Here is a 14,081-nt window from a genome sequence, read left to right as displayed (position 1 = left end):
TATGTATCTTTGGCAAGCCGTACAATCTTGGTGGTCTGGCTGCAGAAGGTTTCAACGAGAACTGTTTGGTCTGATCAATTAATGCGGTTGAAGCAGAAATGATGTTGTTGGTTTTGGAGACGAGGCTGTTGGTGGGGTCTCTTTTTATTTTTGTATAGCTGCCATCGTTTAGTAGTTCTTGAATTTTGTTGTTGTATTCTATTTTGTCCATGATGACAGTGGCATTGCCTTTGTCGGCTGAGAGGATGACAATGTCATCCCTCTTTTTTAATTGAGCTAATTCAAAACGCTCCTCTTTGCTGATGTTGCTAGCTGGCATCTTAGCGTTTTTGAGGGTTACAGAGATTTCGGATCTTGCTACGTCTGCAGCGATGTGACTCAAGCCCTTGAGAGCTACATCTACTCGAGCAATTATATCATTAACTGGTATGTGTCTAGGTGTGACTGCAAAGTTTAGTCCTTTAGCTAAAACGGATTTCAAACCTTCAGAAATAGGACTGTTACTGCGATTAATTACGACTTTGGAAGCATATTATAGAATTTTTACGAGGTAAAATTGTAATGTATTACTTGCTGTTAGTAACTCAGCTTATTATAGAGTATAGTAAGTATACTGATGGTGCGATGCAGTTTATACTTTAGTTTTTTATGTAGTTTATACTTTAGTTTTCTACGTGGTTGTTGAGTAACTGCAGCTACATATCATTAACATTCCTTTCCTTTGTTACTGCTAATCCCTGCACCCCCCTTGGTTGCTGCTGATCCTGCATAATGCATGGGCATAATATGACTTTGACACCCCCCCGCCCAACGCCTACGCATTTTCCATGAATATGCTAAATCCCTCTTCACATGCACATTCTTTTTGTTAAGGCGCTCTTCAACCCCCAATGCAGCTTATATATAAGCTCCTAGTTTGGTAGTGTCTCATTCTTCACCTGAAGACGGCTGCTTGCGTTGTAGCCGAAACGTCGTGAGAATTGTTTTATTATGTTTTATTTTTATTATTTTATTACTTCCCTTCTACGTGACTTTACCGAAAGAAACAAGAAGATGAATCCCTGCAGTCACGAAAGCTTTAAATCGAAATTTAACCGCCTCTACGGGGAGGGTTTCCACATAACTTTGAGATCCTTCAACAAGCTCCGGGATAAGAAGGCTCAGCTAATCGAGTCTCTCACCTTTCTGAAGAGATGCCGCGACTCTAAGGTAATACCAAACGCATTTACACTAACATCTGCTGCTGTAACTTCTTCTAATGCGAAACGAATTCTGTCTAGAACTAGCTTAGCTCTTATCTCAGAGAAAATCAGACTTACGCGCACCGAACTAGATCAGTTAGACAAGACACTCTACAAATCACACTTATCTTTGAGTGTAACAATGTCCACATCGGATTGGGAACATGTGGAAAAAATGACTGCCTCTTCAGCTGCCGCTATGTCGACTAAATGTAAGGACAACTTGATTTCCAAATTCAATCGCCTCTCAAACAAGAAACCGGACCCACACATTGAAAAGCTAGATATTAACAAAGTCGTAATTAATCGCAGTAACAGTCCTATTTCTGAAGGTTTGAAATCCGTTTTAGCTAAAGGACTAAACTTTGCAGTCACACCTAGACACATACCAGTTAATGATATAATTGCTCGAGTAGATGTAGCTCTCAAGGGCTTGAGTCACATCGCTGCAGACGTAGCAAGATCCGAAATCTCTGTAACCCTCAAAAACGCTAAGATGCCAGCTAGCAACATCAGCAAAGAGGAGCGTTTTGAATTAGCTCAATTAAAAAAGAGGGATGACATTGTCATCCTCTCAGCCGACAAAGGCAATGCCACTGTCATCATGGACAAAATAGAATACAACAACAAAATTCAAGAACTACTAAACGATGGCAGCTATACAAAAATAAAAAGAGACCCCACCAACAGCCTCGTCTCCAAAACCAACAACATCATTTCTGCTTCAACCGCATTAATTGATCAGACCAAACAGTTCTCGTTGAAACCTTCTGCAGCCAGACCACCAAGATTGTACGGCTTGCCAAAGATACATAAAGAAGATACACCTCTTCGTCCCATTGTCTCTACTATCAACTCCCCCACTTACAAACTGGCTCGTTTTTTGTCTGAAATCCTACGGCCTTTCACTGGAAAAACCACCTCTGCAGTACTAAACTCTACTGACCTGGTATCGACAATCAAGGGGATTGCCCTGTCCCCAGACGACCTGCTTGTCAGTTTTGATGTGGTTTCCTTGTTCACCAAGGTACCTGTGCCTGACACCATCGCAATCATTGAAGACTTGGTTCATCAAGGACTGAATGCTGGGGTACCCCCCCTGGTGAGACACTGCTTAACCAATACATACTTCACCTGGAATGGAACCTTCTACAAGCAAATTGAGGGCACCCCAATGGGCTCCCCCCTATCTCCGGTTGTAGCCAACATCTTCATGGAGAAATTTGAGACGGACGCCATCCAGACTGCCACTCTACGCCCGACCTTATGGAAGAGGTACGTAGACGACACTTTTGTCATCTGGCCACATGGCCGGCCTGCTCTAGACCAATTTCTCGACCACATCAATTCCATACACCCAGCCATCAGATTCACCATGGAAGTCGAAAATGATGGCAAGCTACCCTTTTTGGATGTCCTAATCAAAAGGAGACCTGATGGTTCAATGAGCCACTCTGTCTACAGGAAAGCCACCCACACGGATGCTTATCTAAAACCGGATTCCCACCACCATCCATCTCAGAAGAATTCCCTCATCAAGACTCTATATCATAGAGCCCAATGCATCTCCGACCATGAACACATTTCCAGTGAACTCAAACACGTACGCCAAGCTCTTAAGGCAAATGGTTACTCCGACTATACAATCCGCAAAGCCATCACTCCAACCATCAAGAAGGATCCTGTTGAGGAGCCTTTCAAGACCATCACCTTACCCTACATTGCTGGGGTCACAAAAAAGATCTCCAAAATCCTGATTAAACACAAGATCCAGGTCCGATTCAACACAGTGCATAAAATCCGTGATCTGGTACCGTCTGTAAAAGATGTGGTTCCAGACATACAGTACCCTGGCGTCTACAAACTAAGTTGCCTCTGTGGTAGCAGTTACATTGGGGAAACCAAACGACATGTCTCGGACCGCATCCGTGAACATAAAGCTGACCTGAAACACGGTAGGACTAACACCTCAGCCGTGGCAGATCACTGTTACAACTCAGTGGGCTCACATGATATTGACTTCTCCAAGACAGAGGTTCTCTGCAAGCCATCTGGCTATCATGAGAGATTCGTTCATGAGGCGATCCACATATACAAACACAGAGACAACTTTAACCGAGAAGATGGATTCTGGCTCAGCAATCATTGGAAGGACGTAATAAACCATTTCGATACACATTAGGGTGTGTAGAATAATACATAGTGTGATATTAAATGTATAAGATATAGGTTGGTTTACAGCAATACAGTATATAATTTAATGTTGGGTTTATCTATGGCAGTATATAGTACGGTATATGCTCGTGTGATGTAAGAGAATAAGGTTTAGATGGAAGCATATTATAGAATTTTTACGAGGTAAAATTGTAATGTATTACTTGCTGTTAGTAACTCAGCTTATTATAGAGTATAGTAAGTATACTGATGGTGCGATGCAGTTTATACTTTAGTTTTTTATGTAGTTTATACTTTAGTTTTCTACGTGGTTGTTGAGTAACTGCAGCTACATATCATTAACATTCCTTTCCTTTGTTACTGCTAATCCCTGCACCCCCCTTGGTTGCTGCTGATCCTGCATAATGCATGGGCATAATATGACTTTGACACCCCCCCGCCCAACGCCTACGCATTTTCCATGAATATGCTAAATCCCTCTTCACATGCACATTCTTTTTGTTAAGGCGCTCTTCAACCCCCAATGCAGCTTATATATAAGCTCCTAGTTTGGTAGTGTCTCATTCTTCACCTGAAGACGGCTGCTTGCGTTGTAGCCGAAACGTCGTGAGAATTGTTTTATTATGTTTTATTTTTATTATTTTATTACTTCCCTTCTACGTGACTTTACCGAAAGAAACAAGAAGATGAATCCCTGCAGTCACGAAAGCTTTAAATCGAAAGCCATAGACTCATCACACAACAGAGAGCCATAGACTCATCACACAGCAGAGAGCCATAGACTCATCACACAGCAGAGAGCCATAGACTCATCACACAACAGAGAGCCATAGACTCATCACACAGCAGAGACCCATGGACTCATCACAGCAGAGAGCCATAGACTCATCACACAGCAGAGACCCATAGACTCATCACACAACAGAGACCCATAGACTCATCACACAGCAGAGAGCCATAGACTCATCACACAGCAGAGACCCATGGACTCATCACACAGCAGAGACCCATAGACGCATCACACAGCAGAGAGCCATAGACTCATCACAGCAGACAGCCATAGACTCACTGTGTACACACACAATGTACACACACTCACAGTGTACACACACACACAGTGTACACACACACAGTGTACACACACACTGTGTACACACACAATAATGTCCACGTTGTAGTTGCTGAGCTCACGCACCCAAGGGGTCTCTGTTCAAGAGATGGAGCAATGGAAATTTAATCTAAATTAACTTAAACTCCAATCCAGCACTGTGACGTCACCCTACACCGCGCTCTTGTGCGTGACGTCACCTCCGCGATGGTCACTGCTGAATCTGTGGGCGTGGCTTGTATCCCGGAAGTGACGTCATGTCACTTTTTACTGCCGCGTGACGTCACGAGGTTACAGGAACCTGCCCGCTCCACGCTTTTTCTGAAATCTGAGGTGATAAATTCTCGTGGTGGTGGTTTGTGGTTGTTGTTGTTGTTGTGATTGTTGTTGTTGTGGTTGTTTACCAAGGTAGAGCCTCTCTCTCTCTCGTAGGGATGTCAATAGAGTAGCAGCGAGCTTTGGAATCGATGTCCAGGTTGGAACTTTACAACGCGGGGCCTTGCCTCCTGCCCTCGCCTGATGAAGTTTTATTTGTCTTCACTTTGTAACTCTGTTTTATTGTACAGTGAGGGGAAAAAGTATTTGATCCCCTGATGATTTTGTACGTTTGCCCACTGACAAAGAAATGATCAGTCTATAATTTTAATGGTAGGTTTATTTGAACATTGAGAGACAGAATAACAAAAAAAATCCAGAAAAACGCGTCAAAAATGTTATAAATTGATTTGCATTTTAATGAGGGAAATAAGTATTTGACCCCCTCTCAATCAGAAAGATTTCTGGCTCCCAGGTGTCTTTTATACAAGTAACAAGCTGAGATTAGGAGCACACTCTTAAAGGGAGTGCTCCTAATCTCAGCTTGTTACAGTGAGGGAAAAAAGTATTTGATCCCCTGCTGATTTTGTACGTTTGCCCACTGACAAAGAAATGATCAGTCTATAATTTTAATGGTAAGTTTATTTGAACAGTGAGAGACAGAATAACAACAGAAAAATCCAGAAAAACGCGTCAAAAATGTTATAAATTGATTTGCATTTTAATGAGGGAAATAAGTATTTGACCCCCTCTCAATCAGAAAGATTTCTGGCTCCCAGGTGTCTTTTATACAGATAACGAGCTGAGATTAGGAGCACACTCTTAAAGGGAGTGCTCCTAATCTCAGCTTGTTACAGTGAGGGGATAAAGTATTTGATCACCTGATGATTTTGTACGTTTGCCCACTGACAAAGAAATGATCAGTCTGTAATTTTAATGGTAGGTTTATTTGAACAGTGAGAGACAGAATAACAAAAAAATAATCCCAAAAAACGCGTCACAAATGTTATAAATTGATTTGCATTTTAATGAGGGAAGTAAGTATTTGACCCCCTCTGCAAAACATGACTTAGTACTTGGTGGCAAAACCCTTGTTGGCAATCACAGAGGTCAGACGTTTCTTGTAGTTGGCCACCAGGTTTGCACACATCTCAGGAGGGATTTTGTCCCACCACTCCTCTTTGTAGATCTTCAAGTCATTAAGGTTTCAAGGCTGACGTTTGGCAACTCGAACCTTCAGCTCCCTCCACAGATTGTCTATGGGATTAAGGTCTGGAGACTGGCTAGGCCACTCCAGGACCTTAATGTGCTTCTTCTTGAGCCACTCCTTTGTTGCCTTGACCGTGTGTTTTGGGTCATTGTCATGCTGGAATACCCATCCACGACCCATTTTCAATGCCCTGGCTGAGGGAAGGAGGTTCTCACCCAAGATTTGATGGTACATGGCCCTGTCCATCGTCCCTTTGATGCGGTGAAGTTGTCCTGTCCCCTTAGCAGAAAAACACCCCCAAAGCATAGTTTCCACCTCCATGTTTGACGGTGGGGATGGTGTTCTTGGGGTCATAGGCAGCATTCCTCCTCCAAACACGGCGAGTTGAGTTGATGCCAAAGAGCTCCATTTGGTCTCATCTGACCACAACACTTTCACCCAGTTGTCCTTTGAATCATTCAGATGTTCATTGGCAAACTTCAGACGGGCATGTATATGTGCTTTCTTGAGCAGGGGGACCTTGCGGGCGCTGCAGGATTTCAGTCCTTCACGGCGTAGTGTGTTACCAACTGTTTTCTTGGTGACTATGGTCCCAGCTGCCTTGTGTAGTTCTAGGCTGATTCCTCACCGTCCTCATGATCATTGCAACTCCACGAGGTGAGATCTTGCATGCAGCCCCAGGCCGAGGGACATTGACAGTTCTTGTGTTTCTTCCATTTACGAATAATCTCACCAACTGTTGTCACCTTCTCACCGAGCTGCTTGGCAATGGTCTTGTAGCCCATTCCAGCCTTGTGTGGGTCTACAATCTTGTCCCTGACATCCTTGGAAAGCTCTTTGGTCTTGGCCATGGTGTAGAGTTTGGAATCTGATTGATTGCTTCTGTGAACAGGTGTCTTTTATACAGGTAACAAGCTAAGATTAGGAGCACTCCCTTTAAGAGTGTGCTCCTAATCTTAACTCGTTACCTGTATAAAAGACACCTGGGAGCCAGAAATCTTTCTGATTGAGAGGGGGTCAAATACTTATTTTCGTCATTAAAATGCGAATCAATTTATAACATTTTTGACATGCGTTTTTCTGGATTTTTAGTTGTTATTCTGTCTCTCACTGTTCAAATAAACTTACTATTAAAATTATAGACTGATCATTTCTTTGTCTTTCTTTCTTTCCCTCACTGTAAATATTTATGCAGTTTTTCATTTTTTTTACCAGGCCAAGCCCGCTTGAGCTGCTATACCGCTCTTGTTTTCAGAAGCGACCTGCCCACAACGCAAGGTGAGGCTTTGTGAACTTGTGTGTGAATGTTTTGACTTAAAACTTTCGTGACTGCAGGAATTCATATTCTTGGTTCTTTCAGTGAAGTCACTTAGATAGAAAATTAAATAAAAATAACAGATAATAAAATAAAAATTAGAAAATTGTAAATAAAGAAAAAAAACCCACGACGTTTCGATCGCAACACAAGTGGTCTTTATTTTATTATATTATCTATTGATATTTTCTATCTACGTAACTTTACCGAAAGAACCAAGAATACGTGTGGAAATGTGTATCGGTCAAAGATGCTAAACTTGTGCTGATGTTGACTCTAAATGTGGAGGGCAAACCCGGGGAATCTGGAGGAAAATCCACGCGACCACAGAGAGAGAGACACGCAAACTCCAAATATACAGCAGCAGCAGGCGTCAGGGTCGGGATTGAACCCACGACTTCCTGCATACCAGGTGAGGTAGTTAACATCTCACCACGGAGAGAGAGAGACACGCAAACTCCAAATATACAGCAGCAGGCGTCAGGGCCGGGTTTGAACCCACGACTTCCTGCATACCAGGTGAGGTAGTTAACATCTCACCACGGAGAGAGAGAGACACACAAACTCCAGTTAGCCTCAGCTATGTTGATTGATCCTCAATTAATTACTTGGTGGAGTGAGGAATCATTAATGCTGATCAGTTGAAGGTGGCCAGGCATGGTTCTGGTCAAATCATCACCTGTTTACCCATAGCAATGTGTGACAGTGTAAAGTTTGTGTTTGCAGTAAAGTCTATTAACTCTGTTGAACACGGAGGTTATATTAGAACAATAGTTTATTTTTGTTTACCTCTGGAACTCTTTGTAAGAATGGAAACAGGAAGTGAACACAGCACACACGTACAGCTGAAAGTCGGATCTGTTCATCCAAGCCTTCAAGGACATCTGAGCCTGGACTCACACCTGAGTTGCGATTGAACATGAATTAATGCATTTTTGCATAACACAAATAGAATTGTTTTAACACCTTTTGCTATGTCAGCTGAATTTAGCTTTATAAATATTCCTTTTGTAGCCAGACAGCCGAAATTGTGTGCTCGGAGTTTTGGGTTAACATTCATTTTTAAGATACGAGGGCTTCTAGGCATATGTATGACCATTTGATCTCTCTTTGTGTGCAATAACAGCCCGTGTGATGAATGTGTGATGAATATTGGGAAACTGTTTCACTACATCATGAATATATGAATAAGTATAGACGTGTAAGTCACATGTGACTGTATATATGCATTCCTCCGTGCCACGATACTGACTTGATGATGGTGTGGATGTTCCTATTATCTGTCTGCAGCTGACGCTTCCTCTGACGCTTCCTCTGCAGAATTGGTCTAATGGAGCAAAGGCAGTCAGCACAGCTCGGTACGGCAAGGCAACAATGCGACCAGAGTGCATACAGCACAGATTGCACTGGAAATTTGACACAGCACCAGAGAACTCGCGCAGGAGAGAAACCCTTCAAGTGCAGTGTGTGTGGGAAAGCGTTTACACATTCATCTACTCTTGTAAGACACCAGAGAACACACACGGAAGAGAAACCCTTCAAGTGCACTGTGTGTGGGAAGGCATTTTCACAGTCACATGTTCTTAAAAATCACCAGAGAACACACACAGGAGAGAAACCCTTCAAGAGCACTGTGTGTGGGAAGGCATTTTCACAGTCATCTTCTCTTATAAAACACCAGAGAACACACACGGGAGAGAAACCCTTCAAGTGCATTCTGTGCGGGAAGGCGTTTGCACGGTCACAACATCTTCAAAGACACGAGAGAACACACACAGGAGAGAAACCTTTCAAGTGCAGTGTGTGTGGGAAAGCGTTTGCACATTCATCTACTCTTGTAAGACACCAGAGAACACGCACGGAAGAGAAACCCTTCAAGTGCAGTGGGTGTGGGAAGGCATTTTCACAGTCATCTGCTCTTGAAAGACACCAGAGAACACACACGGGAGAGAAACCCTTCAGGTGCACTTTGCGGGAAGGCGTTTGCACATTCATAAAATCTTCAAGTACACCAGAAAACGCATAAGCATCAGAAGATCTGCAAGGAGTGGAGTCTGAAATCAGCTTGTGAGCCCATCCCTCGTGAAACAAGAACTGAAGGAAAATCCCAGATTTGACACTTAAAGGAATTGAGGTGAAATGTGAAGAGGTGATGGTGAAGAGCGAAGAAGTGAAGAGTTGAACACTCAGTTCCTAGGTTCAACCTGCAGAGTAAGAGCGAGCGGCCAGTCTTTGTGGACCTGTGGGCTGGGTAGATCCCTGATCAGAAGCGAGAACGACCGCTTGTCTTACGATCGAAACTTCGTGATCTATTTTTTTTTCTACCTACGTGACATTACCGAAAGAACCAAAGAGTATGTGATTTAGGAATAAAATGTAAAATAATTTAAAATAAAATATATACGCCTGCAAAGAGACTGGAGGCTGAATCTAACAACCTAGACCATTTTTTTAGATTTAAAGCTTTCGTGACTGCAGGGATTCATCTTCTTGGTTCTTTCGGTAAAGTCACGTAGAAGGGAAGTAATAGAATAATAAAAATAAAACATAAAATAATTCTCACGACGTTTCGGCCACAACGCAAGCAGCCGTCCTCAGGTGAAGAATCAAACACCACCAAGCTTGGAGCGTATATTTAAGCTGGGTTGGAGGGGGGGGAGGTGGGAAGAAGAGCGCCTAGACAAAATAATTTGCATATCAAGAGGAATTTAGCATATGGAAAATGCGTAGGAGGTGGGCGGGGGGGTTTCAAATTAATATGCCCGTGCATTATGCAGGATTAGCAGCATCAAAGGGAGGGGGAAGGGGGGTAGCATTAACAAAGGAAAGGAATGTTAATAGTATGTAGCTGCAGTTGCTAAACAACCACGTAAAAAACTAAAGTATAAACTACATAAACAACTAAAGTATAAACTACATAGCATCATCAGTATACTTACAATACTCTACAATAAGCTGAGTTACTAACAGTAAGTAATACATTACAATTCTACGTCGTAAAAATTATATAATATGCTTCCATCTAAACTTTGTTCTCTTACATCACACGAGTCTACACCGTACTATATATTGCCATAGACAAACCTTAGACCACTCAACCACACTACGCACAGGATGCCCTTGGCGACCAAAGCCCCCTTGATTTCACCAACGCCGGCCTTTTCCCGCCGGCGGTTTGTACAGCACGATAATTTTTAGATATTTAGAAAAAGTTTAAAGTACATTTTATTGCATTTCTTGAGGGAAATTAGCCCCCCTTTTGCCTCACAAAGTGAGTGCAAACCTCACCGATCGTGTGTTTTAGTTTACGTTATTTTGCCGCTTGAAATTTCCACGTGAATCAGCGATGATGTTGATGATGATATCGGCCACTTTGTTAAGCTGGTATCATTTGAGATAGCCAGGTTGCTTATGAAAAAGAAGCTAATAGTCTTCTTGGTTCTTTCTGTAAAGTCACGTAGAATTGTCTCCTGGACAGACCTGTTCTCCACCTGAGGACGACTACTTGCGTTGTGGCCGAAACGTCGTTTTATCGTGTTTTATTTTTCGATTTAAAGCTTTCGTAACTGCAGGGATTCATCTTCTTGGTTCTTTCGGTAAAGTCACGTAGAAGGGAAGTAATAAAATAATAAAAAAATTAAACATAATTAAATAATTCTCACGACGCTCCAAGCTTGGTGGTGTTTCATTCTTCACCTGAGGACGGCTGCTTGCGTTGTGGCCGAAACGTCGTGAGAATTATTTTATTATGTTTTATTTTTATTATTTTATTATTTCCCTTCTACGTGACTTTACCGAAAGAACCAAGAAGATGAATCCCTGCAGTCACGAAAGCTTTAAATCGAAAAAGAAGCTAATAGCTTATTACGCTTTACCTGGTACAATAAATAAAGTGGAGTTTGTGTTTAATATATGCGTCTTGTTGAGGCTTCTGGCCCCCGGGTCCTCCCCCGGCGGAGGGTTGATCTCGGGGGGGGGGGGGGGGGGCTGCTGCCTCCCGACTCCTCGCTCACTTGTGTGAGAGCCGCTGCTGCCACTCTCCGGCTCCTCGAGTCTGCGAGTTTTGTCTGTGGGGCAAGATTCGGGGCTGGCGCTCGGCTGCCTGCAATTAATTCTTCGCTCCTCACTCGCACTCCTCCCAACGTTAGTAGAAGACTCTCTGCACGCCACGGCCCACACTCGTATACGCGCAGCCACTCAAACGCAACGTCTCCGCGCACCAATCACACGTGCGGAATGGGGGTCAGGGGTCAAGGGGCAATGACGTCACTCGCACACACGTGTTGCCGATTGGGGGGTTGTATTTGAGATGATTTAAAGGGCTGTCGGGCGGGTGTTCGGGATTGGTTTTAGAACAAGTGTTGCTGTGTACTGGGCAGTGATGAGTAACTGGCGACAGGATTCACGCACCACGCTCGGGCACAATCTAAACAATGGTCGTATGAATAATCCCACGTGTACTCGTGCAATCCTACCGTCTCGCTCACCACGTGCACCCACTAACGGCACAGCACAAGCGTAACGATAACCGAATCGAGGGTAAGATTCACGTGTTAACCCGTCGTTCACACCTATGCCCACACCACTCCCAGCACTCCTCAACAGAGCCGGCCCAGCCACTAAGCGACCCTTGCAATTGCAAAGGGCCCCGTGGTCAGCAGAGGGCCCCCTAGAGTCACTGCTAGCGAGTGGGTGAAAAAAATCATACATCAAAGGGGCCTCCAACCAAATTTTGCTTAGGGCCCCCAAAGGTCTAGGGCCGGTTCTGCTCCTCAATACCACAGAGACCACACAGCGTCGGCATCCTATGCTTTAGGGTTTATTTCCGGCGCGTCTGCGAGTCACTATTACCTGAATCAGAGTCTGAATCAGCAGGGAAAGGCTAGCCTATCTCCCGACGGTCTAAACCCGACCTACCGCGTCTATTTCGAATTAATCTCTCTAGGCTTTTATGCTAACTCGCAGCTCTCTCTCTCGCGTACTCGTTGTTCGGCTCGGATGTGCACGAAGCTCTCTCTGGGAGCGGGGCCTGGCTGCGCTGATACTCGTCACACGGACGATCCAGTGGCCGGCAAGCTGACTGCTCCGATCGCTGACTTGAGAACGCGAACTGATAAGAGTGCCCTCCCTTTTATCCCCCGCTACATCAAAGAATCCCTTGGTTAACCCGCGATCCTTCACGGCCATTGGTGGGCCGTATCGGTGCTTTCAGCGACGTCCGCACCCAGGCTTCCACATCAAAGGGACTGCCGCTAAGCTCCCGACCAATCAGAGTGCCTGCCCTGGTTCGTGGCTCACATTAACGATCCGTACCAAGGAAGGCAAGAATGCACCTCACAACCCGTATCCATGCAGAGAGACAGTCTATGCAGTTCGTACAGTCCGCACATCGCGATCGCGAGAAAAGCCCCATACAATAAACACATCGTTAACAAATGTGGCACATCGCAATCACACAACAACAAAAACAAAATCTAGATCTGATCAACAAGATAAACCGACGTCACACTGCGAGCTAATAACACGGCAACCCACGGGACATTAAAGGGCCTCAGGACACTCGACACAACCGAATTAATCATTAACTGCCCCCTCAAGATAACGATCCCGATGCCGTAACCGTACACACACAAAAAAATGGCAGAGCACCCAATGAGCACGGACGCCGCGTTCATTCTACACTCGCACAGGCAGAAAAACGAGTACTCCAGCTCTGCGAGCAAAAAAAAACGCAAAAGTAACCCGGCGTGCGTAAGATGGGCGAGGTGTGTTGTTAGGGCCGGGTGCATTGTGTCACGACTCTCCTTAGAGACTGAGGGACAGGGGATGGCAGGGTGGAACTTGAAGAATCTTGGATGGTGAGCGCGGCATCCCCCTGCGACAGGATGCCACCAAGATGGCCGAAAAAAATCTCCCTCCGCAGGAGTTGAAAATGGCGGGAACCGCGTCCCGACCGGCCACCAAGATGGCGGCCGCGCGCGCACCACGAATTTCCCGCCCAGGCACCCGCAGCAGCGTCCTCTCTCCTCCAGCTCCGGTGCTGTCTCTCGCTCGATGGCAGCGAAGCAGCGACGTGATGTGCGTCCTGCTGCCCCGCCTGCAGCGTGGATGAGTGAGTGGGTGAGTGGGTGAGTGAGTGAGTGGGTGAGTGGGTGAGTGAGTGGGTGAGTGAGTGGGTGAGTGAGTGGGTGGGTGAGTGAGTGAGTGGGTGAGTGAGTGGGTGAGTGAGTGGGTGAGTGAGGGGGTGAGTGAGTGGGTGAGTGAGTGGGTGAGTGAGTGGGTGAGTGGGTGGGTGGGTGAGTGGGTGGGTGAGTGGGTGAGTGAGTGAGTGGGTGAGTAGGTGAGTGAGTGGGTGAGTGAGTGGGTGGGTGAGTGAGTGGGTGAGTGAGGGGGTGAGTGAGTGGGTGAGTGAGTGGGTGAGTGAGTGGGTGAGTGGGTGGGTGGGTGAGTGGGTGGGTGAGTGGGTGAGTGAGTGAGTGGGTGAGTAGGTGAGTGAGTGGGTGAGTGAGTGGGTGAGTGAGTGGGTGAGTGGGTGGGTGAGTGGGTGAGTGGGTGGGTGAGTGGGTGAGTGAGTGAGTGAGTGGGTGAGTGGTGAGTGGGTGATCCATCTCCCTCCTCACCGGGGCTGCCCTGAAGACGATTTTCCCGCCGTCCCCGTTGTGTGGAAGCGTCCAGGTAAGTTGTAGTAATCGTGTGCATTCTATACTGACTAGGAGA

Source organism: Lethenteron reissneri, unplaced genomic scaffold, assembly GCF_015708825.2.
Source record: "Lethenteron reissneri isolate LAM-NWPU_2019-01 unplaced genomic scaffold, ASM1570882v1 scaffold_1500, whole genome shotgun sequence".
In the NCBI taxonomy this organism is placed as follows: domain Eukaryota; kingdom Metazoa; phylum Chordata; class Hyperoartia; order Petromyzontiformes; family Petromyzontidae; genus Lethenteron; species Lethenteron reissneri.
Note: the sequence above shows the minus strand (reverse complement) of the source record.